General features: G+C 42.7%; 1 protein-coding gene across 5 annotated transcripts in view; it reads right to left on the bottom strand.

The window, feature by feature from the left end:
• The window catches only part of LOC111875362 (thyroid receptor-interacting protein 11), a 264,752-nt gene that overhangs the window by 156,913 nt on the left and 81,490 nt on the right, over window positions 1-26,349 (bottom strand). The window contains exon 1 of one of the 5 annotated variants that reach the window (XM_023871591.2): window positions 4,889-5,091. The exons of 3 other annotated variants lie outside the window; for them this stretch is intronic. The gene's annotated coding sequence lies outside the window, so the exon portion shown is untranslated. Of the gene's footprint in view, window positions 1-1,499; window positions 1,519-4,888; window positions 5,092-26,349 lie in introns of those variants that run through there. One more of the 5 variants, XM_033755827.1, reaches the window with a different exon arrangement.

Here is a 26,349-nt window from a genome sequence, read left to right as displayed (position 1 = left end):
CTCTATTGCAAAAATCAGTCCTTTAATGGCGTTCAACCAACTCCACGCATCAGAGCCTTTCTTGAGAAGCTAACAGCCACACAGACGGTTAAGAAATTTTCAACCTCTCATGGAACCCGAAAGTTCATTACAATGTTCACAAGAGCGTGTAAAATTTACTGTGATTCAAATGTGTGGAAGTTATACAGACAACATGAAATAAAACACCCAGTAAGTAAACAGGTGTCATGTATCGTAAAAACAAATGGTATACAGCAGTTAACGAGTTCTTGTGGTATATAGCTAACAGACCCTTTGAAAATGTAGCACAGATTAAATATTTGGGAATGACAGTAGCACGCCAAACGTTTATTCTGGAGGAAATTAAGAGGACACTGAACTCGGGTAATGCTTGCTACCATTCAGTCCAAAATCTTTGTATTCTCGTCTGTCTAAAACGTAAAAATTATAATATACAAAATTATAATTTTGCCTGCGGATCTGTATGGGTGTGAAACTTGGTCTCTGACATTAAGGGAGGAACACACACTAAGGGTGTTTGTGAACAGGGTGTTGAGGAGAATACTTGGACCGAAGAGAGATGAAGTGACAGGAGTTTGGAGAAAATTGCATAATGAGGAGCTTCATAACTTGTACTGTTCTCCAAGTATAATTTGAATCATCAAGTCAAGGATGATGAGAGGGGTAGGGCATGTAGAACGAATGGGGAGAAGAGGAATGCATATACGATATTGGTGGGAAAGCCAGAAGGAAAGAGACCAATACGAAGACCAAGATCTACGTGGGTGCATAATATCAAACTTTATCTTCGAGAGACAGGAAGGGGTGGTATGAGCTGGTTTGATGTGGATCAGGCTATGGACCAATGGAGGGCTCTTGTGAAGACGGTAATGAACCTTCGGGTTCCATAAAATGTTGGGAAATTCTTCAGTAGCTGCACAACTGACGGCTTCTCAAGGAGGGCTCAGCTCCATGGAGTTAGTGTTCTTTTCGTTAATAACGACTTCGTAGTTTGCTACATTTTCAATTCAAGTAGAGGTCGAAATACGTTAATGACGTCAAATGAGAAAATCTTCTGCAGATGGCGTCTCACTTCCCCATCGCTTCGCATGACGCCCTCCCCCCCCCCAAATAATTAATGACAAGAAGAAACGGGTGATGGAATTAAATTGTAACCAAAATTACTACATACGAATGCATCTATTTTAACGGATAAAAAAGGAAAGGTATCCCTGTAATAGGCCGTGAAGGCCCATAGGGTTGTGAGATGTTTACGTTCTCGCATTTTCTAGACAATCGGCTCATAGATGGCGGCAAGGTTGTCAGCCTTACGCGCCGGCCGCCCTTTACCCCCAAGAATATTTCAAGAATATTCTTCGTACTCATTTCTGTTTGACGCTGAGTCGACCACGTGGAGTCAAGACAGATTTAAAGCTGTTTTGGCTGTTGTTAGAAGCGGAAGACAAATATACGAAGTTTGTACGTAAATTCATACTCACGAGACTACTGTGAGGAAGAGGCTGGAGCTGAATCCCAGAGCCCTTAAATGGGAAGAAAGCCAACTTTTACTGAAGAGGCATGACTGTTGTGCCACCACTTGTTGCAACTTTCAAACATATTTCATAGAGTAACTGACCGGGCTACGACGCATCGCACACGAGTATGAATAACGAGGCTATGTAAAATATAACCTTAATGACGATGCAACATTGGCAGATATTTTATCACACATTTATTATACATAATCTGCAATAAATGTACACGTTCAATAAGTAGTGGGTCGTCAATGAGTTATGCCCAGTGGCGTAACTCATGTTACTTTTTTGTTCACTTGGGTATCATTTTAATTCTTGTACTGGGGTTTTACTCAAGTCTGTCTGATAGAGTCAGGACGGTGTACCTTTTCAATTTGTGTATTTTCGCTATTGTCTAGTAGGTTCACCGCCAGTGCATTAGTGTGGTTTTCTTTTTTCTTAAGTCCTTCGCGTTCACTTTTTTATTTCACTGACTACCGTGTTCATTTAGAGATCTTCATGGATCCTCTGGTTGTTTATGTACCAAGATGCGTTCAGAAAGGATCCGAGAGTCTTGGATTGAAAGCGCAGGAGGATTTCGATGTTAGAATTGGAGGCTGTCCCCCATATGTGAATTCCATAGGTCCATATGGGTTTTGAGTACTGCTTTGTATAGGAGTCTGTTTTCTACTGATAGTGTTGATTTTCATCCGAGTAGCCAGCGCATCTGTTTCGGTTTTAAATTGAGCTGTTTTCTTCTGAATTTGAAGCGCTTTGCCCATGTCAGTCTTCTATCGAAGGTCCCGGATTTTCATACTATGAAGTTGTTAATGAGCTTTAACTGTTCTACGACGAATACACTTCTGCAGATGTTAAACCTTGCCATACTGAATAAACGCGAACAACATTAGCCTCTTTCGAAGATAATTTGGCCTCAGCAGGGAGTCGTGGTACCGTGGCGTGCTATAAATTTCAATTGTGATGTTTGTGCACAAAGGGCCTCAAGTGCGTTCATGGTGAATATCTTGCCCAATAAGTAAGCGAGAGATCTAAATCGATAGTACTTGCTATATATTGCATTTTACATTATATTTGTTTCCGCCACATATATTCACTATCAGAAAATTTAATCTAATAGTACATACATGTGCTAGGTTTAATTACACCGGTTTTTTAGTACGCTGCTTGGTTTTGCAAATCTGTAGCCTGTTTCAGTCATAACATACATCTCTGCGTTCCACTACCCCATGAAGGTGGGCAATGACACGCTGTACATGTTAACTTTCCACGATAATACATTTATTCCTATTAGACTTTTCTCTAGCGATTATACGTGATAATATTGGTTTACTTCCCTTCATGAACCAAAGCTGTAAAACTGGATAAGCTCTATAAATATCCTCCCATAGCTCTTCAAAATTTAGCACATGCAGTTAACCATCTCCCTTAAAAGTAACCCCGCGCAGACACAGGCCATAATAAAGGCATACCTGGNGGGGGGGGGGTGAGGAGAGCGGAGGTAGTTTCTCATACATTCGTAACCTCAGCACTAGAAAAAGTGGGCAGCCAGCCTCACGCTCCCGCCGTCTTAACCCCTGGTATTTACTGGATACCAGACTGGATGGGACTGTGCAGGTTGGCTTGACGGTAACGCTCTACATTTGTATTCGGGAGATATTCGGTTCGAATCTCTGTCAGGACACATATCACGACTGCGGTTCTTTTCGTGGGTTTCCTTAGTTCTGCCAAGCATATTCAGGGAAAGTACTCCTATCAGTTAGATCAGTTCCTTCTGAATTCTTTTAAATTCATCCTCCACAAACGAGACGTTTCGACTCCGAAACCGTCCGAACTTATTTTACATCATAATAGATTTCTGACATACATTTATGATTCCGAGCTGTTAAAATAAACACGATATCAATAAGCTCAAACAGTTTGTGACGATGGTACATTGGTACAAATATTGTTTCTGGACATTATCCATCGTCTCGTCTTTATCTAAAACACCGTCCCATTTATATTCCAAAACACGTTTCGGAGACTGGATTCTGTCTCCGTCTTCAGGTAAAACCTACTCAGTTGGGCCCAATCGATAGAGCTAGTCCCTGTCTCCGGAAATACATGTTGGACGATACATAATGTTTGTACACACACGATAAAATTATCAAAATTTTGCTGTCAAGTTATGTGAATAATCGAGGTTATATTTAGGTCATATATGGAAAAGCCTGGATAGCACGTTACACTAGGCCACGAGAGATTCATTATGCAACCTTCTCAACTTCGCATTCACAATAATCTCGTTCGACGCTATTACCCACTGGCTAAGACGCTGTGAGGATCCCACCGCCAGTCTGGACGCTATGGCGAAAATAAAAATCCGTGCCCTCGCTGCGAATCGAAACCTGGTCTACCTCGTAACAATTTCGACTGTCCAAATCGGGCTGCCACGACGAGAGAGAGGTCATTATCCAACTATACTGTATATACGTACAGATCGCACGATACAAGGGAAACGATTCCACAATGGGGAAGATTCGGTTATATAAAAATATAATTAATATGCAGTACCAATAAAGTTGGTCATAACCGGGCCCGGATTTTGATGACCTGAAAATATTTAAAAAATGACCTATAAAATGACCGAAAAAAATCAAGAAAAATGACCCAAAAATGTAATATGCAGGGCCCGGATTTTGATGACCTGAAAATATTCAAAAAATGACCGAAAAAATCCAGAAAAATGACCTAAAGGAGAAACCAAAGAACACTTCGCTTCCATGTTATTCACATTTCAGAAAACATATGAAGAAAAATTCCCTAAAATGACCAAAAATGACAAGAAATACCCTTAAAAGTCCAAAAATTTACAAACAAATTACCTATAAATTTTAAATTTCTGTAACCAGCAGCTCATACCCGAGATTTATATATATTTAAAAGCATCGCATAGGATACAAGAAAAAAAAAGATGACATGTCATCAAAATCCGGGCCCTGGTCAGCAAATCAATCTGTAGTAAGATCCGAAATTTTTAACGCCGCTAATACGGCCACCCACGAGAGAGAGTCCTCAGCGAAGTTCCATTTCCGTTCATATGCTCACGGCCAATTTAACTACAATCCGTTTCAGTATCATTCCCCATTTTTTCATGGAACATCCAAGGGGATGATTTTCATTATTCGTTCCTCATTCGTGAAATATATCCTGCAAAATGTCCACGGTAGGTATCTGAGCTTGGGGGGGGGAGGTGGTTGGAAACATGTACTACTTTCTGCGTTACTATAAGAAGTGATGAGGCAACCAACACTAAGTGTCCAAGGCAAATGAAATAAAAGAACCAAGTCATACAAAACTTGGGTAATATTTACCTTCTCTGTCCCAGCTACATACAAGTTGCGTCACTCTATTACAACCAATGGCGCGAGAATGAAGAAGACAAAACGGCGACATTTTCCACTTAATAATGCAGTACCTACAGCCAAGCAACACACGTCTCAACGCCACAGCAGTTAGGGCGCGACTGAGCCCGCATCACACGCACACACGCACAAACTCATGGCAGGTGTGTCTTAATGCGCCTGCACGTAGCCCGCCCGCTTATCTAGAGGGTTGCTGACTTGTCGCGTTGTAGATATGGGCAAAGGAGGGGCTTCACAGAACAGCGTTCCCTACACAAACTACGTAATCGTCCTGATTTCCTTAGAGGAATGCGAATGGTGTGCATGCAACTACCCCACCCCCCCCCCACCGCCAGTCCATCCGGCGTTAACAACCTACAATTCTTTCGGATCTATCTACAGTATCTACCTATGGATCTACAGCCCTTTGTGGATCTTCGCGCTTTTTCAGTTTCTTAATCTATACACAGTCGGTAGTCCTCCTTGGACTGGGGATCAGCCCGTCGCAAGGCCGCTACCTACACACAGGATAAACGCACACAGACATCCATGCCTCGAGTTGGATTCGAACCCACGATCCCAGTGTTCGAGCAACTGTTACGGCTATCACCGGTAATTACAACGTGGACACCTCTACGAAATAAAATCTTCAGTTCCTGTTTTCACACGGGGGGCTAAAACTTAATTACATTTCTTCTATCAGAAGACGTTCAAGTCCCGATGAGGTCATTGGATTCATTTTTCAATTGACCTAATCCTTCCAGCCGCACTATGGCCCTGGAGTCGACTCAGTCTCTAACAGAAATGAGTACCAGGAATATTCTTGGGGGTAAAGGGCGGCCGGCGCGTAGGGCTGACAACCTTACCACCATCTATGAGCCGATTGTCTAGAAAATGTGGGAACCTCAACATCTCACAATCCTATGGGCCTCCACAGCCTGTTACAAGGATACCTTTACTTTACTTTACTATCAGAAGACTTACCCATCTGGTCAAAACGTTTACATTTTCTTTTCATTTCCTTAAGAAAATATTCACTTTTATGCATTCTCTGCAGAAGTGATAAATGAGAGCATAACAGGGAATCGCAACAGTCCGCACGCTTCATGCCCGGAAAAAACAGACAGATTTCAATTATGGAATTGTGAGGTCCACACTAAAGTTTCTTTTTACTTTAGGCTTGGTGTGTACTAGTCAAATATAACATCTACTTTATAGAAAGCCTGAATTCAACTTTATTAGATTTTAAAAAAATGAAAAGGATCATCGTTAAACAAATGGTATAGAGCACAAAACAGAAATGTCTTCTGACCTACATCTTTTACTTATAAGTAATGTTTTGGGACGGTGTTTATTTAAAAAAAAACCCCGACGAAATAATTTGTGACACTGTGCTGTGTGATATCTGTAGCGTATATTAGCGCGGTAACAACTGCAATTAATGTAGGAGAGTGATAAAGAACATAAAGGAAAATACTACATATATTCTAAGATAGTACAGTTTTGACTGCTGCTTGTATTATCGAAGTTAATCACAAATTCTGCGGGGTTATGTTCAACAACGTGGTTCGAAACCCTCCAGGTCATATTTTCATAGTTCTGGTCGTTAAACGTACACCAGATAGTTTCTCAATGGCTGAAATCTAAGTCCCACAACGAAAGATTGTACAGAATGTGAAAGTTTTCTGTGACAAGGTTTCAAAACGTGCCTTAAGTTGGCCGCGTGATCTAGACCTCTATACTGCGAAAGGATGACTGAGCCAGGGATAGCCAGCGAGTGGACAGTCATGGCCTGAAGTCGACAGTTGGGTAATGAATTAGCTGTGAGTCCGTGAGCATGGAAGCTGAGGAATCTACGTTGCTGGAACCGTAACCGAGCAACGGCTTGTGAAGATAACCTGAGAAGACTTTGTATGCCGTAGTGAGAAGCAAAGTGTGACTTAGCAATTGCGTTATAATTGAAGAAAGCAGTCTTCTGGGATTTGGCACCGTGTATATGTGGTGTTAACCGACGTTTCGGAGGAACGTATCGCCTCCATCTTCAGGGTAGAAAGAAAAAATATAAGAAATCCGCAAGCGAAGAGACCGCGAGAACCGGTAAAAGCACACTGTTTATGTGACTGCACAGTTGGATGGATCCATTTCAGATACTCTTTGAGACAGGTTGTTTTAGACACTAAAGAGCTTCGATATATTTTTTTTTTCTTTATTTTTTCTTCGGTTGCCAAGCAAACAAACAGAGGCAGAAATAAATTACTTTATATCAAATTGAACTTTATATGGTTCCACCATTGCAGTTTTATGCTATGTACCAGAATTTGAAAGCATCAAGTCTGGCTTCTCGAACTAGAATGGCTGACAAAGGCTCAAATTTTATTATGAAACCCCAGCATAAAATTTCTTTCAAATCATTCTGGCGAGACAGTGGCGGATATGTCCGTGATGATGGAAATTTGCAAACTCTTCTGAAGTCTTTAATTCAATTGTTTTACGAGGCTGTTATCAGCTGCTAGGGCCGAACGATGTATTGTAAAATCATTAGGTAGGATGTAACGGATAGCGGTCTTGAACACTTTTAACGATAACATTCCGACATTAGCCTGGAGTGACCGAGGAATGCCATGAAAAATCGAAACAGCCTGCCCGTAGCCACGATTCGAAAAACTGCGGTCTGAATGCAAGTAAAACGTATTACTTGTAGGCAAACGCTTTTGGTAAAGTACGATATTATTTTGAGACCATATATATATATTATATGTCTGTAGACGGGGTTTGGATTGGTAACTGGATTTAGTGAGCACTTATACACACAACTCGTAACTACAGGTCACTGTAGCGCTATGGCTAATTCACACTCTGCAACTCACTACAGCACACACTTAAGTCTTCTTAGCCTGCTGTGTTTTCACCAGTTTTGTGCCTCAGCTACCAGCTTCTAACAGCAACAGCTCACAACCGAACCGCAGCGGTCTTCTAATTCCCTCTCACCAACCAACTCACTCCCCTCAACTCCACTAAACAACTCTCACTAATTGTCCTGCCTATAACATCTCGGCACGGATCGCACAAAAATCACCGTTTCTCTGTAGCTCTTCAATTGTTGCTTAGCGGAACGCGCAGAAAACACCATTCGTCTGTTTGCTGGCCGCTGCCTAGCAACGGGCCGACATGCTACAATATATGAGCCGTACTACGGCTGCAAAAATTGGCTGAAAATAATATACTAGTGCGATGAATGCTTATTATTATTATTATTATTGGAGGGGGTGGGTTTCCCCATGCACCGCGACCAGTGGTCTATTGTACGCCCCCCTGTGATATTCTATCAGTCTCTATGCCCTACCGATACTGGTGCGTGCCATCAGTCCCAACTCAGCCAGCGAGTTTGGCCTCTACTGGCTCATCGGTGTCTAGATGCTTCCCCCATCTACCAGAGGCGTTAGAGACTATTGTTGGGCGGGAAATGTCCTTTATAATTTGGCTCAGAGGCCTCCTTGAGGCATGAGGTTCTTTTACGTGCCGTAAAGCTACGACACGGGACCCACGGCTTAAAGTCCCTCCCGGAGGACTTGTTCCCTGAATTTTTCCGCCCTTAAAAATTCCACGACCTCCGCCGGGTTTGAACCCGCGTACCTTGAGTCATTAGGTGGGAACGTTACCCCTAGACTACGGAGGCCGCTTGCGATGAATGCTTACTTACTTACTCATGCAGCTGAGCCTTTCTTGAGGAGCCGCCAATTCTGAAGCTACTCAAGAATTTCCTAGCATTTTATGTAACCCAAAGGTTCATTACCGTATTCACAAGAGCCCTCCACTAGTCCCTATCCTGAGCCAGATCAATCCAATCCAGAAGATCTCATCCTATCTCTCTAAGATCCATTTTAATACTGTCCACCCACCTACGCCATGGTCTTCCCAGTGGTCTCTTTCCTTCTGGCTTTTCCACCAATATCCTATATGCATTCCTCGTCTCCCCCATTCGTGCCACATGCCCTGCCCACCTCATCCTCCTTGACGTGATCATTCTAATTATATCTGGAGAAGAGTACAAGTTATAGAGGTCCTCATTATGTAGTTTTCTCCAACCTCCTGTCACTTCTCTCTTCGGTTCAAATAGTCTCCTCAGCTCTCTGTTCTCAAACACCCTCAGTCTATGTTCGATGAATGCTTAGAGGTCTAAAAATAATTCCCATGAACTGTTTTTCCTTCACTCATACGTATATACGTATATATACAGGCGAGTCCAAAAAAATGTACTCTCTTTGATAGTCAATATATTTGGAACAAAATGATATGTAGTTACAAATCTTGCACGGTAGTGCAGTGTAATGTTTTTTCAACAGATGGCGAAGGTCACATAAACACGTGACTGTCGTGCCGCGTGCGCACTGCGAGCAGAAGACAGCAGCAACAATGGCTGAAAGGTTGTTCTTTGAGCAACGCAAGGCTGTATTGAAGGGGTACTGGAAGTACGAAAACATTAAAGAGGTACGACAATGGCAGAATGAGTTTGGAACTCAGCCACCAACGCGTCGAACAATTGCCTGTATTCGGGATAAATTTGAAGCCGACGGTACTGTTCATGATGTGCATAAGCAAAGATTTGGGCGACCACGGATAGTAACAAGTCCAGCTTCGAGTGCTGTGGTGTTGCAACACTTTACACGATCACCGCAAAAATCTGTGAATCAGTGTGCACGCGAAAGTGGGGTAAGCCGATCAAGTGTACGGCGAATTCTGAAGGCTGCAAAGCGGAAAGCGTACATTCCAAGACTGCTGCACGCTATGAACGAGGACGACCGGGATCGAAGGCTTGAATACTGCGAGTGGTTTGAAGGCATGGTTCGCGAGGATGAGGAGTTTGCAGGGAAAGTTATCTGGTCTGACGAGGCGCTATTCAAAATGAACGGTACTGTTAACCGCCACAATTGTGTGTACTGGGATCCTGTAAAGCCACACGTTCACGTGGGCAAGGAAGCGAATCTACCGGGTGTTAATATGTGGTGTGGTCTGTCATCGCGCGGTTTGATTGGTTCTTTCTTCTTTGAAGGTACCGTAACTGGTCAGATGTATCTCGATATGCTTCAGACATCGATTTTTCTTGCCATTCGAGAGCTGTTTGGAGATGAGAGATTTTACCAACAACAAGATGGTGCTCCACCTCACTACCATCGAGATGTCAGGGCTTACTTGGATGACACTCTACCTGGACGATGGATAGGTCGAAGAGGTGCTACTGAGTACCCACCACGGTCTCCAGACCTAACATCTCTCGACTTCTACCTATAGGGAACCTTGAAGGATGACGTTTATCGACAAAAGCCAGTTACACTGAACGCNACTGACTATCAAAGAGTGAGTACATTTTTTGGGCCCCTCTGTGTGCATGTGTATGTGTGTATATATATATATATATATGAGCCAGGATAGCGTAGTTGGTATAGCGACTGGCTATGGGCTGGGAGACCGAGGGATCGGAGTTAAGAGTCCCGGTAGGGTCAAGAACTTTCTCCTATCCACGTCGTTCAGACCGGCTCTGGGGCCCACCCAGCCTCCTATCCAATGGGTACCGGGGGCTCTTTCCCCGGGGATAAAGCGGCAGGGGCGTGAAGCTGACCATTCACTTTCAACTAGTGCCGAGGTCAAGAAAATGTGGATCTATACATTCACTCCCCATACACCTTCATGGCGTAGTGCTTAGTTAATTAAGCACAGGGAAAACTTTACCTTACCTTATACATATACACGTGTATATTCATAGCTACGAGTGGCTATGTATTGTAGTATGTTTTGACGTTGAAGCCATACAAAGTGATGATTTCCTGACATATATGACGGACGTGGAGCGTGAGTTCAGAACTGGTTTAGAGGGACGATTCAAGAAATTGCCTGGACGGGCCAAGGCCCTTAACACTCCGGTGGAAATGAACATGGCACTTCCGACGTGTTCGTTTGCAATGGTACGCACAGTGAGACGGAAGGCTTTTGAAAGTGCCAGCAGTGAACTAGATCTATGCAGAGACTTTAATTTTAAACAGATTTTGATTTGGTGTACATTTGACGAAACAGGAGGGATAAAAACAGCCCTTACGTAAAGTAGGACCACAGTGCCAAATTGTCTTCTGTTCTGCGGGTCGCAGAAGGAGTAAGGATACTTAGTACACGAGGAGAACGAAAACAGTAACAACGGCGGCATTAACAGCCCAAATATAATCTAATAATATAATCTGCAACCATAATACTAAACTAAATCCAGAACATAATACACATCAACCAGTATTACGACACAAGAGCTACGGGGAATGGAGATCAAAGTCGCTTTGTATAGGTTTATTTTTTCCGATATACTTATCTACACGTATAATAGTGTCAGATGTTAACCCTTATTTAAGCATATCCAGTTCATTGTTACCCCAGTACGTTTCTGTGTCATGAGACCATGCTCAGAGGGTGTACTTATTTAGAGCAAACTTTACGATTCACATTCACAAACACGAGGTTTTGAAATCAGAGTAATAAATTTCTATCAATGAACAAACTGATATTATGTTAAAATTCAACGAAGAACGCCGTCATTGCATTCTGTGATTACGGCTGTACTCTGCTGTTTTTGTTGTCTTATACTCGTTTTATTGGAATGTCGGAAAGAAGAAGCTCTGCGGCCCAATTGTAATGCTTGGTTGTTGGACACATCATTCTTGCTCCACAAGATCTGTCTAGTTTTTTATTTTGCTTTTTCTTGATTTTTTTACATCGCATTTCCTTTTAGTAGAAATTCAATGAGAAGTGATCCCTCATTTCGTTTTTAACTTGGCAACATCTTTTTTCTCTCTCGAAGCATCACTTAGGTCTCTGTTTCGGAGTCGATCTTCAAGTCTGCTATGGCTCTGACCTTGACTATTATCCCATTCTTACTCAGCACTTCTTTATGACAACTCTCTTGCAATTACACCGACTTAACTGTAGCAGCTTCTGAGTCATTCCCGAGACTTGGGTACTTGAACCTTTGCGTGAAAATAAAGCGCTGAAAAACAAACCAAATGCCATGCTTCTAGAGTGAAAGACAATATCTTAAGGCTGACTTTCTCCTGGATGAAACAGATTTTTGTTGAAAGCAGGGTCAGGAACTGATTCCGACAATCCTGTTTGTAGCGAATCTACGTGCAAGTCACTTTGCACAAATGACAGACATATCACGTTTTGAACGTTTGCTCCTTAAATATTTAAAAAAAAAAAAGTTACGGCTCAAAAGTTCATGAGCGTAATAAAGACGGCCCAAACAACGCAAAGGGGCGAAGGGGTTTCGGAACTGAAACGTGTGGGCGGAAAAATACGACTCCACATAAGGCACTCTTCACTTAGACACTAAGAGCATTCAACATCTGATGGGTTTTTTATTCTGTACTTGGGAAATTTGTAAGATATCTTGGAGTTGAGTCTAGGAACTATAAGCATGAATGGATCGATTGCGACATCGTAAAGAATTCAGAAGTGCTACACTTCCAGTTGAACCTTCGTTCGATATTGCCACGAGCCTATTTCTTGTTTCAAACGGCTCATTCAACTGACTGCTAGATCACTTATGTAATGAGAGTTTACAGCGGAAGTGAGGCTCAGAACTGTGATGATAATAAAAACAATAATAAATATGTGTACTTTGGACAAGAATTTAAAGATAACTCAATGAAAAGATTGGTAGCCGTGATAATTAAGCCAAATGTAACGTCAGCAACAGGAACAGGTCCACATTCCTTGGCGGAATATCTCCAGGAATTAGAACCGGAGACCACGCTTGTCACAGGAAAACTTATTCTGCTGAACACATACAGTATCAGTCTGTACCTTTATCGAAGTTTCTAACTTGTAAATAAAACAACAGCTGCATTCCGTCAATAAAAAAATGTTCAACAAAATGATTGATAGTGTAACAGACCAAAATGAAACAGTTCAAAATTCTATTCTTTATTTATTTTCGTAATTACTTGACAGCCCAAAAGCCAATTATATGGCAAGAGCAAAAGTGGGGGGGGGGAACACACACACACACACACAGACACAGACTAAGGCAATTTGTATAATTTAACACAATAACAAAAATTCACTAAGTGTAATTAAGTGAACCAAAAAAAAGTACGAGGGCAAGTCAATAAGTAAGTTACAAATGGATATAGAACTTAAAAAAATAAGAGTACTGATTTGAAAAATGCTTTTATTTCTCAACATAATCTTCCTGTACATTGAGGCTCTTGTCCCATCGTTTCACAAGCCCCTGAAAACCAGCAGCATAAAATTCTTTGGGCTGCTGTTGGAACCAGGCGTGTTCACACGGCATGGCCTACCTCATAATACATGACAGGTTAGGTTTTCACAAAGTCTGTGCACGATGGGTGCCGCGCATGCTGACCCCACAACACAAAATGCAAAGAATGGGTCTGGCATTACAGCATCTCAATCGCTACCATGATGAAGGACACGATATGCTAGCCCGAATTGTCACAGGTGATGAGTCTCGGGTTCACCATTGCCAGCCCGAGACAAAGCGTGCGTCAATGCAGTGGAAACATCCTGCGTCGCCTGCCAAAAAGAAAGTGTAAGGTGACGCCATCCTCCAGGAACGTGACGCTCACAGTCTTCTGGGTTCAGGAAGGCATACTCTCACAGCATTCCAGCCTCAAGGACAAACCGTAAATGCCGACTCCTACTGTAACATCCTCAGGAAACTTCGTAAGGCCATTCAACGGAAGCGACCAGGACTCCTCACCAAAGGCGTGTTGCTCTTGCATGACAACGCGCGTCCCCATACTGCCAACAAGACAAATGAGACGCTGCGAAATTTCAAGTGGGAAGTCCTCGAGCATCCTCCGTATAGCCCCGACCTTGCTCCAAGCGACTTCCATTTGTTAGGCCTTCTTAAACATCATCTTTCGGCTGAACATTTTCCCGACGATGAAGCAGTAGAAAGGGAAGTCACCGTCTGGTTCCGACAGCAGCCCGAAGAATTTTATGCTGCTCGTTTTCAGGGGCTTGTGAAACGATGGGACAAGCGCCTGAATTTACAGGGCAATTATGTTGAGAAACAAAATCATTTCCCAAATCAGTACTCTTATTTGTTTAAGTTCTATATCCATTTGTAAGTTACTTATTGACTTATCTACGTATATACAACTCAGCTGTAACATTAATATAATAATTCAGTTCTTGATTTATTTACGCGTTTACTCAACGGCCGAAATGCCAATTATAAATAAATTCTGAAACAAGAAACATTTACACAAACGTCGACACTAACTTCGCCGACAAGCGGAGGTCGCTCGGTCGGTATAGTTCGCTTACGGACTACAGGCCACGGAGTTCTTTTTTTTAAGTACTCAACTAAAAGGGGCAACTTCAGTAGAAGACATCGTTATACGAACAGGCGGTGAAGAGTTACAGCTGACACACCTCGTGTTTCATTTCCTGAACCATGGAAACTCCGCAGGATCTCACAACTTGTCTTTGCACTATTTGCATTATTCACTTCGAAGTTGTTTTGACTAACACATTATAGACATTTAAAGAGTAGAAAATTACGAGGAGCGTTCCGTATATAATGCCTATTTTTTTAAAGAAAACTACAACAGATACAGAAAGCATAATAACGCAGTTAAATAGAGCAAGATTTCAGCTACTTACAGTTATTTGTCCACATAATCACCACCATTCGTTAGGCACTTTTGCCAGCGATGAACAAGAGCATGTATGCCGCGCACGTAGATTTCTGCGCTAGCAGAGGCTAGCCACTTTCTTACAGCTGCAATGACAGCATCATTGTCTGGAAAATGTTGCCCACGTAGTCCATCTTTCATAGACCCAAAGAGATGGAAGTCTGAAGGTGCTAAACCGCGGCTATAAGGTGGATGTGGTAGGACAGTCCAACCAAACTTTGCAATGCGCGCGGTGGTCGCCAAACTGGTATGGGGTCTAGCGTTATCGTGTTGCATGCGAAAGGTTGTCTGCTTCTCTGGCCTGACTCGGGAAATGTGGGCTTTCAGCTTAGTCAGCGTCGTCTTGTAGCGTTCAGAATTGACAGCCTCACCAGGTTCCAGGAAATCCAACAAAATCACACCCCGTCTATCCCACAAGACCGTGCACATCACTTTCCCTGCCGATGGCTGTGTCTTGAACGTCTTCTTTCTTGGGGAATCCGGATGTCGCCACTCCATGAACTGTCTTTTGGATTCCGGCTCATAGTGGTGACACCACCTCTCATCTCCGGTGACGATGCTGTCCAGAAACTTGTCACCTTCAGCCTCAAACTGGTGCAACAGGTCCTGAAAGACTTCCATTCGATGAGTTTTGTGGTCCTGTGTAAGCATCCGCGGGAACCACCTGGAACAAACTTTGCGATAATCCAGCTTCCCCAACATCGTTTCCAATGCATTACAGCCGATATTAAGCCGTGCACACAGTTCCCTGGTCGTTATCTGCCGAGCTGTAAGGATGAGGCGCTGTTCATTGTGAGGAGTGGCAACTGAGCAGGGACGCCCAGGGCGTGGCTTGTCGTGCACTTCACTTTCGCCACTGTTGAAACGCACTACCCACCGAATCACTGTGCTGACTTCCACTGTATTGTCTCCGTACACCTTTAGCAAGCGTCGATGGATGTCAGTGGGTACAATTTGTTCGGCAGTGAGAAATTCAATAACACATCTGTGTTTCATACGCACTTCTATGTCAGACACCATTTTGGTAGACTGCTCTGCTGTCGCTATCTGTCACACGGCAACCAAACTAACAGTATATTGGTGGGAAGGTTCAACCTTTACTACAACACCACCAACATCCAGCTCAGAAGTTACATATTAACACAAAAAAGTAGGAGGCATTATTTACGGAACGCCCTTCGTAAGATGTAAAAACAGTAAACTGTATAAAATTATGGCTTTGAAATCAAGAATATTCATTGCTGACATTCCGCTACAACAGGCTGCCGGTTTATAAATTCAAGTTGCGCCCAGGAGTGGCGCTGCTTCACTTCAGACTCGTCCATGTTTAACCAGGTCCAATCGCTGCAAATGTTAACCAAGTTGCTTCTGTGATCACGTACTCATGGAAACACATAAAGTGCGTGTGAGTAAAGCAACACGAATTCTATATCTCGTCGCTAGTTGAAGGCGACAACTTTACACGTGGTGAAGTTTCGAAATCTCGTCTAGTAAAGATTAATTGTCATGCGCTTATGCCTATGCTTCCAGTCAAATCAAATGTAATACTGTACAGCAGTAGCAAGAAATGTAAGGTCACATACCCCAATGTCGACATATCAGTCCCTTTATTCATTATGTCAACGGAGATGACCTACACACCTCTTACAAATATTTCGTAATTTACATACTCAGTCTGCACTCAAAATTGGCTACGAAACTATACCATTTTATTTTTTTACACAACAAAACAGCTCGGATTCCATAAAGGACGAGAATATATACAATGGCGGAGCGACTACAGCTTCTAAGAAAGTGTGAGCTTCATACAGTTAGTTATAATAGCTAGTCAGTAAACTGACATACCAGTGGAGGTAAGCAGTTAGCTTCACGCTTCGGTAGCTTTATCCGCATGAGAAAAGCTCCTCAGTTGTCGTTCTGTCAGAGGATTGGTTGGGTGAAGAGTCAGTCTGCATGTGATGACGAAGCTAAAAATAAGGCTCATGTTGGGAACAGAATTACGGTCATCCAATAGACAATCAATTAATGTACTGGGCCAGTACTACTGGCAGATTATTTACTTACTTTTACGAAATCTTCCACTATCGTTTGGAAGAAATGATTAAGTATAGACTCAAAGAACCAACTTTTATTGGTGGAATCAACACTGGAGACGGACAATGAATATGAATGACACTGAACTAACTATACATCGAACAGGCATCACTAATGCGAATGCGTAAAAGTTATAAACGCTGTTATAAAAACCTATCGGGGCATCTGTCATTGGCCTTCGTGGCCTCATTCCGAACTCCCCTGCTCATTACGTATGTCCATTTCCCATCCTGTATTAACGACATGACACAATATAACATTGCAAGGGTGTCCAAAATATCAAACAAAAACAAACGAGCGTCGGACTGCATTTAAAAATCAACTCAGAAATAATGTAACAGCACAAACCCCCGTTCTGATTATAATTGTATTCGTGCGTTCTTCGTAAGCGTGCACAAACTGAACGTTTAATGGGGTGGCCATGCCTGTTCGTCTGCCGGCATGTTTCATTTCCACACTTTTACGTTTTGGTTTCTTAGGTGTTGATATCATATAAAAGTAACCTAGCTTATCGCCACATGCATGGAGAAAAGGACGCAAATAAAGTTATGTCACTTTCAGAGACATCCCTCAAATATTTTTTTCATAAGCCTGAATGTTTTCATGGCTGCAAACGATCGCATCTAACTGAATATTTTTACGAGTTTTCGATTTAGAGAATTCATCAAGTTCCTGGTCATAATCAACTGTAAAACTGAAACAACAAAAATGTCACACAATGTGCGCAGCTGCCGACAACTGTCAGATTTACTGGAAATCATTATACTGTGTGCACAAGGTGCAAAACTGAGCTGAAAAAATACTCAAGATAATAAACTGGTATTTCTGCTTCAACAAAGCACAACACCATGAAAAAGCGACACGGCTTCATCTATTAGTAACCTAGGCATTACAAAGAGGTGAATGGTCAGTCACCTTCTAGACCCCCAGGAAAGAGCCCCTGATACCCACTGGTCAGGGGGCCGGGTGGACCCCAGAGTCGGTCTGGATATACACTTAGTGACAATCAGGAAAGTTATACTTCAATATTTTATATTTTCTTTCTTGTATTTTGCCACTATAAATCAGATATTCCTCTGTGGAAGTACATTCAGACTAGGGGAACAGCTAACTGAGCTCAACGGGACATAAAATATTGTGATATGACTACGAGTACATGGTCCGTTGTGAGGCAACAGCTGAGTAAACATGTTTCCGCGACAAAGGGTATGCACACAACAATTAAAGACATTGTTGGAGAAAATGTTTTCTATAAGCTCCGTGCCGAGGCTATATAGTGAGAGCCATCATTGAGCTTATAAGCTATAGACGTGCTACTAGCAGGAGATCTGAACGCTAAACATCCATTTTGGAATAACGTAGTTTTCAACCCCTCAGGCGCGAAACTATCGAATTTACTGCATATAAATGAACTTGAAATTTCAGCACCACAATGTACTACTCATTACTCTCCTGTGGTAAATGGTGACGTACTCGATATTGTTGTGCACAAAGGTGTCCGACTGCCAGAACACCTACAATCGCTTTCCACTTATTGGATCACGTTAGAAGTAGGAGTTTCTCGGACCTGGTTGACAAATTCACAAACTGGGAGAGGTTTTAAAGCCTGCCTCTGAATTAATTTAACCTAGAATCCAAATAAACTCGGGGGAAGAAGCTGATAAAGAGGCCTGCGACTTTACTGCCTCTATAGCTTCGGCGTATGGGCTATCAACAAGAAAAATTATAATTTCGGACCTTAATAAGGAGCTACCTCGCCTGGAGAAAGTTAATGAAACTGTGACAAGTAACCCAGGAGCCAGTATATAAAGCGGCAGTTTATTGGGTCGCTAAAATCATCAGACGAATGACACGTAGAAAGGCAATCGAACGGTGGGAAACAAAAGCACGGGACTGTGATGTCACACCTCAAGCTCTGTGGCCTATTGCGAAATTGCTCATGAAAAGGAATGAACCAAAGGCACCAACCGCTGTTCATGGACCTTTAGGAATAACATATCACCCCAACGTGACTGCGGATTGTGTAGAAAGCCAGTTCACATTTCATGGCCTGTATGACGAAAATCATGTGCGACGGGTGAAGACTTAAAAGAGTCCAAGGTCTGCTCACATCTGTAGACGCACCCCGTTGGGAAAAGTAAGACTGTGACAGATTTAAATTAGGAAATTCACTGAAATTGAGAACGGCTTGTGGACTTCATGGTACTCCAAACGAATGCCCTCAGACATCTTCCAAGAAGACCACTGGTACAGCTGACATTCATTTAATCACTACCTTCGTATGTCACATTTTTCAAAGCCTCGGTACGAAGCGAAAGTTACGACGTTACTGAAACCTGGTAACGACTCGAAACTTCCTCAAAATTTACGTCCGCTTAGCCTCCTGCCTAAAACATGTAAGCCATTCGAGAAAAGATATTCTGAAAAGAGTCCAAAGGCACATTGAAGAAAAAGGCCTGATTAATGGAAGCCAGTTTGNCGTTGGAAACTACTTGGGCGGGAAATTGTTACCTAATTAATTTTGCTCAGAGGTCTCCTAGAGACATGAGGATCTTTTACGTGCCGTAAATCTAAGACACGAAGGACTTGTTCCCTGAATTGTACCGCCCTTAAAAATTCCACGACTTCCGCCGGGTTTGAACCCGCGTATCTTGAGTCATGAGGTGGGAACGTTACCCCTAGACTACTGAGGCCGCTTATGTATGAGGCTTACGGACGTCAGATTAAATTTGAACAATAACATGTCTATGGCTGCTTTACTCTTGGGTTTTGAAAAGCCTCTGATAAAACATGGCACCTTGGCTTGCTATATAAATGGTCGGAATTAAAATTTTCGATTAGTCTAATCAAGCTTTTTAGATCTTCTCTTTCTAAGAGAAAATTCAGAGTCTCGGTCGAAGGTGAAATGTCTACGTCAAGGGATATGCAAGCAGGGGAGATATAAGGTTCCGCCCTGTACCCCACATTGTGCAGTATGATACGCCTCAAACACCTGGTGTTTGTCTAGGCCTCTGTGCTGATGACACCTGTACATATGCGACAGACCGCAAAGAGAGATATGTTCTCAGAAAGTTGCAGCGTGGTCTCAGTGCTATTGACACGTGGTGTGAGCATTGGGACATAAAAATAAACGACGACTCAGGCCACCTACTTTTTTCATACACTTAGGCCCCATGAGGCCCATCTTACACTGAATGACGGAATGTGCCCTTCGTTAATCATGCAAATATCTTGGTTTAATTTTCGATAAGAGAATTGATTACATGCAAACTACACATATAAATGACTGAAGCTAAGGCCTTCAGAACAATTATTAGAATGTACTCCCTATTCAAATGTGAGCGTTTAAGCGCCAACATTAAAGTAACCCTCCATTAGGCACCGATCAGATCAGTAATGACTTACGCTTGCCCTGCCAGGGAATTAGCGGCAGACACCTACCTCTTAAAATTGCAGCTCCAACAAACAAGGTTCTCCGCGCCACTGGAAATTTTCCAAGGTGCACACCGGTGCACAATTTGCACACGGCTTTCAACCTTCCGTATGTATACGGTTATATCACACAATTGTGCAGGCGCCAAGCAGAAGTCATACAAAATCATGAGAATGAACATGTTCGCGGTATAGGACAAGGTGAAGCCAGACACAGAAAATATAAGAGGCCTAAACTTGGCAGTGGTCAAGTTTCCGACCGTTCAAGTGATTGAGCTACCGTTCTAGTACGAGTATATGATAAGTCAGATAGGCATGATTTGCTTTGCAAAGCCTGGACTGACAGATGACTTGTATGTAGTGCAAAAGGAAGACTTTTTCAATGACGTGTTATATATGCGATACGTACACTTGACAAAATTCCAGGCATATTCACAAGAGACAAACCCATCCTCTCGTCAGACAAGATGTTACATAAGGACTATGACCGCAAGGGTTCAGTCGAAAAAAAAACTCTGGTCATGAGCCTGAAACAGTTCAGCGCCAAGACGAACTGATCGGCGGTAAACCGCCAGCCGTAGGGTAACCTCGACTTTGACTAGTGGGCAGCTGGAGTAATGGGTCAGTTGCGGGCCTGCCGCTACCCAGCGAGGACGTGAGCATCAAAGCAGAGGAATATCCATTGTTGGGAGCCGTTGCACAGCAACGAGTGAATTCATGATCAGTAAGACTGATATGGAGAATAAGATATAATAAAGAGTTATACAAATTATATAAGGAGCCAGAGATCTCCGTGACGATAAAGCTTAAAAGATTGCAATGGTCTGGGCATGTACAGAGAATGGATAAGGAGCGTATCCCAAAGAAAATATTATACAGTACAATAGGTGGTACGAGACGTGCTGGGAAACCAAGAACTAGATGGATTGATGCGGTGGAAGAAGATGCAAAGAAGTTAATGGGCGTAAGGAACTGGAAGAGAGCAGCGCAGGATAGAGAGGAATGGAGGGGCTTGATAAGGGAGGCCAAGGCCCGACATCGGGCTGTTGCGCCATAGAAGAAGAAGAAGACGAAGAAGAAGAAGAAGAAGAAAAGAAGACTGTTATAGTTACTTGTACTTACAAGTTGTGTTTAGTAATTCCAATAAGAACGCAAACTCCATGTCCAATCACTAAATTGTGACAATTTTAATACTGGACTCATATCAGTTAGGCCTATGTCCAGTTCCAGGGAGAGTTGCATCTCACTCTAAAAATGTGAATAAAACTTAGAATGAAGTAATGTATTACGCCGAACGCATAAACTGCATATGTTTATAATAAATGGCGATTTAACTCATGCATATTCAAGCACTATCCATGCGGCTCCTCAGCTCATCGGGAGCCGAAGATTATGAACGACTGAAGCTGTGGAGTAATTGGTGGAATGAAGACTGGCAGAGGAAACCGAAGTACTCGGAGAAAACCTGCCCCAGCGCCACTTTGTCCACCATAAATCCCACTTGATCGAACCCGGGCAGCCGTGGTGGGAAGCCAGCGACTAATCGCTTGAGCTATGGCGTGGCCTTCGATGGCAGATACTAACCACACTTCACATATCCAGACTTCTCCACAATCACAGAGCAGGAATAATAGTTCTAATATATTAAAGCAAAAGCCCGTACGCCTTCTTTATTAGAGCGAAAATGTGAGTGGACGGAAGCACTAATGGAAGTGCAAGAGCAGCCACTCGAAAGCTAATGTCAACCTGTTCACAAGGAAAGTGCAAGTGTTGTAATCAAACTTACAGGAGCTGCAGAATTTCTCTATATATGATCAAAATATTCTGACATGTATAAAGTGGACCGTCATTGTAGATGACGAACGAGCAAAGTCTTCTGTTGAAGTGTACTGTTTCCATTCTATGAATGTTCATAATCTATGTTGAGTGTAGTTAGTATTTGTAATGGAAATTAATTAGATTATAAATACCTAGAAGATCCTTTTCTTTACAAAACCGGCACCTAAAGAGATATCCATAAAAAACATTTCAGCAAAATGTTATCCGAGAGTTCTAACCTGAAACCAATTCACAGTTCCAGAAAGGTCGTAAGAACGAATAGAGCACACTCTATCTGTACATGGTTCCTGCTAATTTTTAAATGTGTGCAGCAACAGAAGGTAAAGCTATCCCTGTAACAGGCCATGGAGGCCCATAGGGTTCTGAGACGTCGAGGGTCCCACATTATCTAGACAGTCAGCTCACAGATGGCGGTAAGGTTGTCAGCCTTACGGGTCGGCCGCCCTTTTCCCCCCCCCCCAGGTAGATTCCTGGAACTCATTCTCCAAGTATAATTAGAATGATCAAGTCAAGGAGGATGAGGTGGGCAGGGCATGTAACACGAATGGGGGAGATGAGGAATGCATATAGGATATTGGTGGGAAAGCCAGAAGGAAAGAGACCATTGGGAAGACCAAGGCGTAGGTGGGTGGACAATATTAAAATGAATCTCAGAGAAATAGGATGGTGTGATATGGATTGGATTGATCTGGCTCAGGATAGGGACCAGTCGAGGGCTCTTGTGAACACGGTAATGAACCTTCTGGTTCCATAAACTGCTTGGAAATTCTTGAGTAGCTCCTCCAGAAGGGCTCAGCTCCATGAGTGAGTGACTAAGTAAGTAAGTAAAGCAACAGAACAGTTGATTGTGGCGTGTCATCAGTCACCTCGATAACACCACGAACTAAGCATAAATACTTGTACATCGCATCATACTCCACTGATGACTTTCTTTATCTTCGCAGTTCATACGATGACCTGTCCGTCAAGACTGACAAGAACTTCTTCACTGAAATGGTCGACTTCATTACTGCTTGGGCGTAAAAATGCTTTATTAATGCAACGTGAAGAATCAATTCCCGACTCTCACCAGACTTCTACTTGATTAATGAGACTGTGCTTATAAGTTGTTCTGGACTAACGACGACATCACTGTCTAACGAGGCTCAGCTGTACATTATCGTTTAAATAATTTGATTGTGACTTAAATTCTGAACGCCGATCAAGATGGCCGCACGGTCTAAAGCATGCCATTTCTTCGCCCGCTCAAACACTGGATTCGTGAGTTCATATCCCACTTGTTTGCGTTTATTCTGTTCTGGTGTTATCCTGTGTAGGCAGCGGCCTTGCGACGGGCTGATCCCCCGTCCCCCGACTGTCTAAGATTATGTGCTTCACGGGTGCCCTGTGCTCCAAGCGGGAGCAACAGGAATGAAGGTAGATAGAAATAAATTCTAAACTATATTCGAACTGAAAGTATTACTGATTCGAGTACTAATGATATTAGAGCTGATAATTCGTATCAGTTACTTAGGGAGTGACGTGACATATGAATTAGCCAGATTTACATACCAAGCCATACTTTGATAATCCTAAAGACCAATACAAGGAACGAAACACTGTTGAAATTTTACAAAATAGTGGCGCTATCTGCTTTGTTGCATGGAAGATAATCCTGGACAACTGACACAAAAGGAGTAACAGTATACAATCAGCAGAGATGAATTACTTCAGATCAGTTAAAGGCTGTCCTACACTACATCACATTCAGAATGTGTATGCGAATATTAAGAAGGAAGTGAAAATACAATCAGCTGTGATCGATCCATTCTTGTAATTAATTAATTCACATCCCTTCTATCAGAGTCGTTCTGTCCGATCTGATCTGACGTTCACACGCCGTACCGAAATGGATGACCGCTAATTTGCGCTATAGGAACGCCTGGGGTAAGGACAGAGCGCAATGGTACGAATATGTAGGAATTGAGGCTTTCATAGCGGTGGCTAAGAAGAGTCCTATCTTCTGGGACACGAGTATAACGCCGTTTAGTCCGTTAAAAGGCCGATCACAGAGGCATGAACTGTCTTCGCTCGTTCAAACGCTGGGATCGTGGGTTCCAGTCCCACTCAAAGCATGGCTGTCTGTGTGCGTTTATTCTGTTTGTACTGTCCTGTGTATGTAGCGGCCTTGCGGCCGGCTGATCCCCCATTCAAGGCGCCCTACCGACTATATATAAGATTAAGAAACTGGAAAAGTGGTCAAGGTCCAACAAAAGGACTGTAGAGCCATAGATACATGGACAGTCGTTAGAAGTCAACCGACGTTTCGGAGGAACATCGAGGCGACTTTCAACGGACTACACGGAGTTATAGATAGAACTTAAAAACGCAACGGCAATTAAAAAGGCCACAGGAGTAAGTTGAAGATAAAATGACTATTGTAAATGACAGTATATGCAAATGGTACCCACTGTGTACAGAGAAACATATAGAAGCAACAACAAATTCAATAATCTTTGGGTATAACTGGGGCCCCATGCCTCTACACGCTTGTTCTGGCTTGTTTTTAATGGTTACACTCTTTAAGCGATCAATGTGTAATACCATTTTAATTAACGAATTATACTGAATTTTAGTCTCGCTTAAGGATCCTGTATGCCACTACGGAATTTCGTTAGCAAACCTCAAGTCGTGCAAGAAGCGTGACAAAAATTACTAACGGCCTCAGGTGGCAGCTTCTAAACCCTGTAAACAATCAGTAACAAAGCAGTACGTATGCGACGGTGGTAGCAAGTTCGTTGTTCAAAGAGAAAATTGTGTTCAGCGGAGTGAAACTAAATTGTGTTACAAATTAAAGACAGAAGAGCAGACATATTACTGTGAACCACTGCACAGTCGATCAGTAATCTTTCGTTACCATATTACAGAAACTCACCATAATACAAAATGGCTGACCTAGATGTATAAATGATATAAAATTAGTGACTACGAGCAACGTGTAATTCACCTTCATTGCTGGATGGTGACTGGAGGTTAACACGGCTGTGACTATGAGCAGTACGATCTTGTGGTTGCAACACTGTGCAGTTTGGAGATTGCACGACGTTTAGGAGGAACATTACATCTACCTGCAGGGTCGAAGAGTATGCTAAGCAAGAAACTAATGTCGCCCGATTCTGTAGTTTTTTCTTTTGGCGCGACTTAGTCCTCGATAACTGCAGATGGGTCACAAAAAATATTCGTCTGAAAATTTGGACATTAAAGGAAAGACACGGATATATACTTAAAGCGCGCGGGTGGGTGTGAAAGAACAGGAATATATTAAACTTAGACATCACTTCAAACTGCTTCGGGAATCATCATCGAAGTCTACATGTACATTTAAGTTTCAACCTTCCAGTCAAGACAGATAAGGACTTGGACAGTTATATCTTCTAGGATATGACGTCATATAGTTCACTGAACATCGCCGATTCGGAGGGTTATACTGTCTCCGTCTTCAGGGTCCAAGAGTAAGCCAAGCAAGAAACCAGCATGAAGCAGTCAGCAAGTAGAGCTCATTCCTTACTATTCGGCTGATACTGAGCGCCCCACATGCTGCTATAAATGACGAAGTCCTCTTGTGGAAATTTCAATGCACCGAGCTTGGCGTCTGAATTTTAAAATGAGGATGCGGCCGGCTTCAATTGCCATATTTTCTTCAGGATCCCTACAGTCTAAATTGTGCTGTTATGTGGTCTCTGGACTCCATCTACATACCCTCCATTTATGTAATATGACAACCAACTGCCTGAAAATGGTAACAGAAATAACTCCCGAAACGTCTATATCAAATATATCTCGGTCAATAACAATGACCAACGAATAAGGTCTATTCAGAAAGTACCCCCCGGTCACATGTTAACAAAACAGGAAATGAAAAAAGTATTATATACAAAAAATACGTACATACTTAAGCTACTTCTCAACGCAGTCACCGCCCGGAATAGTGGCACTTGTCATATCAGGGAATACGTATCTGTATGCCTATGTCTAAGCAGTCTGCGGTCTGTGAGCTCAGCCAGGTATTGACACCATCCGTCACATTCTCATTACCAGTTCTTCAGGTAGGTAAACAGGTGGCAGTCGCCCGGAGCTAGATCAGGGCTGTAAGGACAGTCAAACAACACCCGGTTTAAATCCTCCAGCAGTTCTCGAGTGCGGGCAGCTGTATGCGGACGCGCATTGTCATGGAGGAGCACATGGGATGTCAGCATTCCACACCTTTTCTGAATGGCCCTAGCGTTTTTTTTAGTGTTTCGCAATTCACTTCTGACGTTACTGTGGTCCCCTGTTGCATGAATTCCACCATCAGCACTCCTCTCCTGTCCCAGAAAACAGTTT

Source organism: Cryptotermes secundus, unplaced genomic scaffold, assembly GCF_002891405.2.
Source record: "Cryptotermes secundus unplaced genomic scaffold, Csec_1.0 scaffold589, whole genome shotgun sequence".
NCBI lineage: Eukaryota > Metazoa > Arthropoda > Insecta > Blattodea > Kalotermitidae > Cryptotermes > Cryptotermes secundus.
This window is presented reverse-complemented; position numbering and strand designations above follow the sequence as displayed.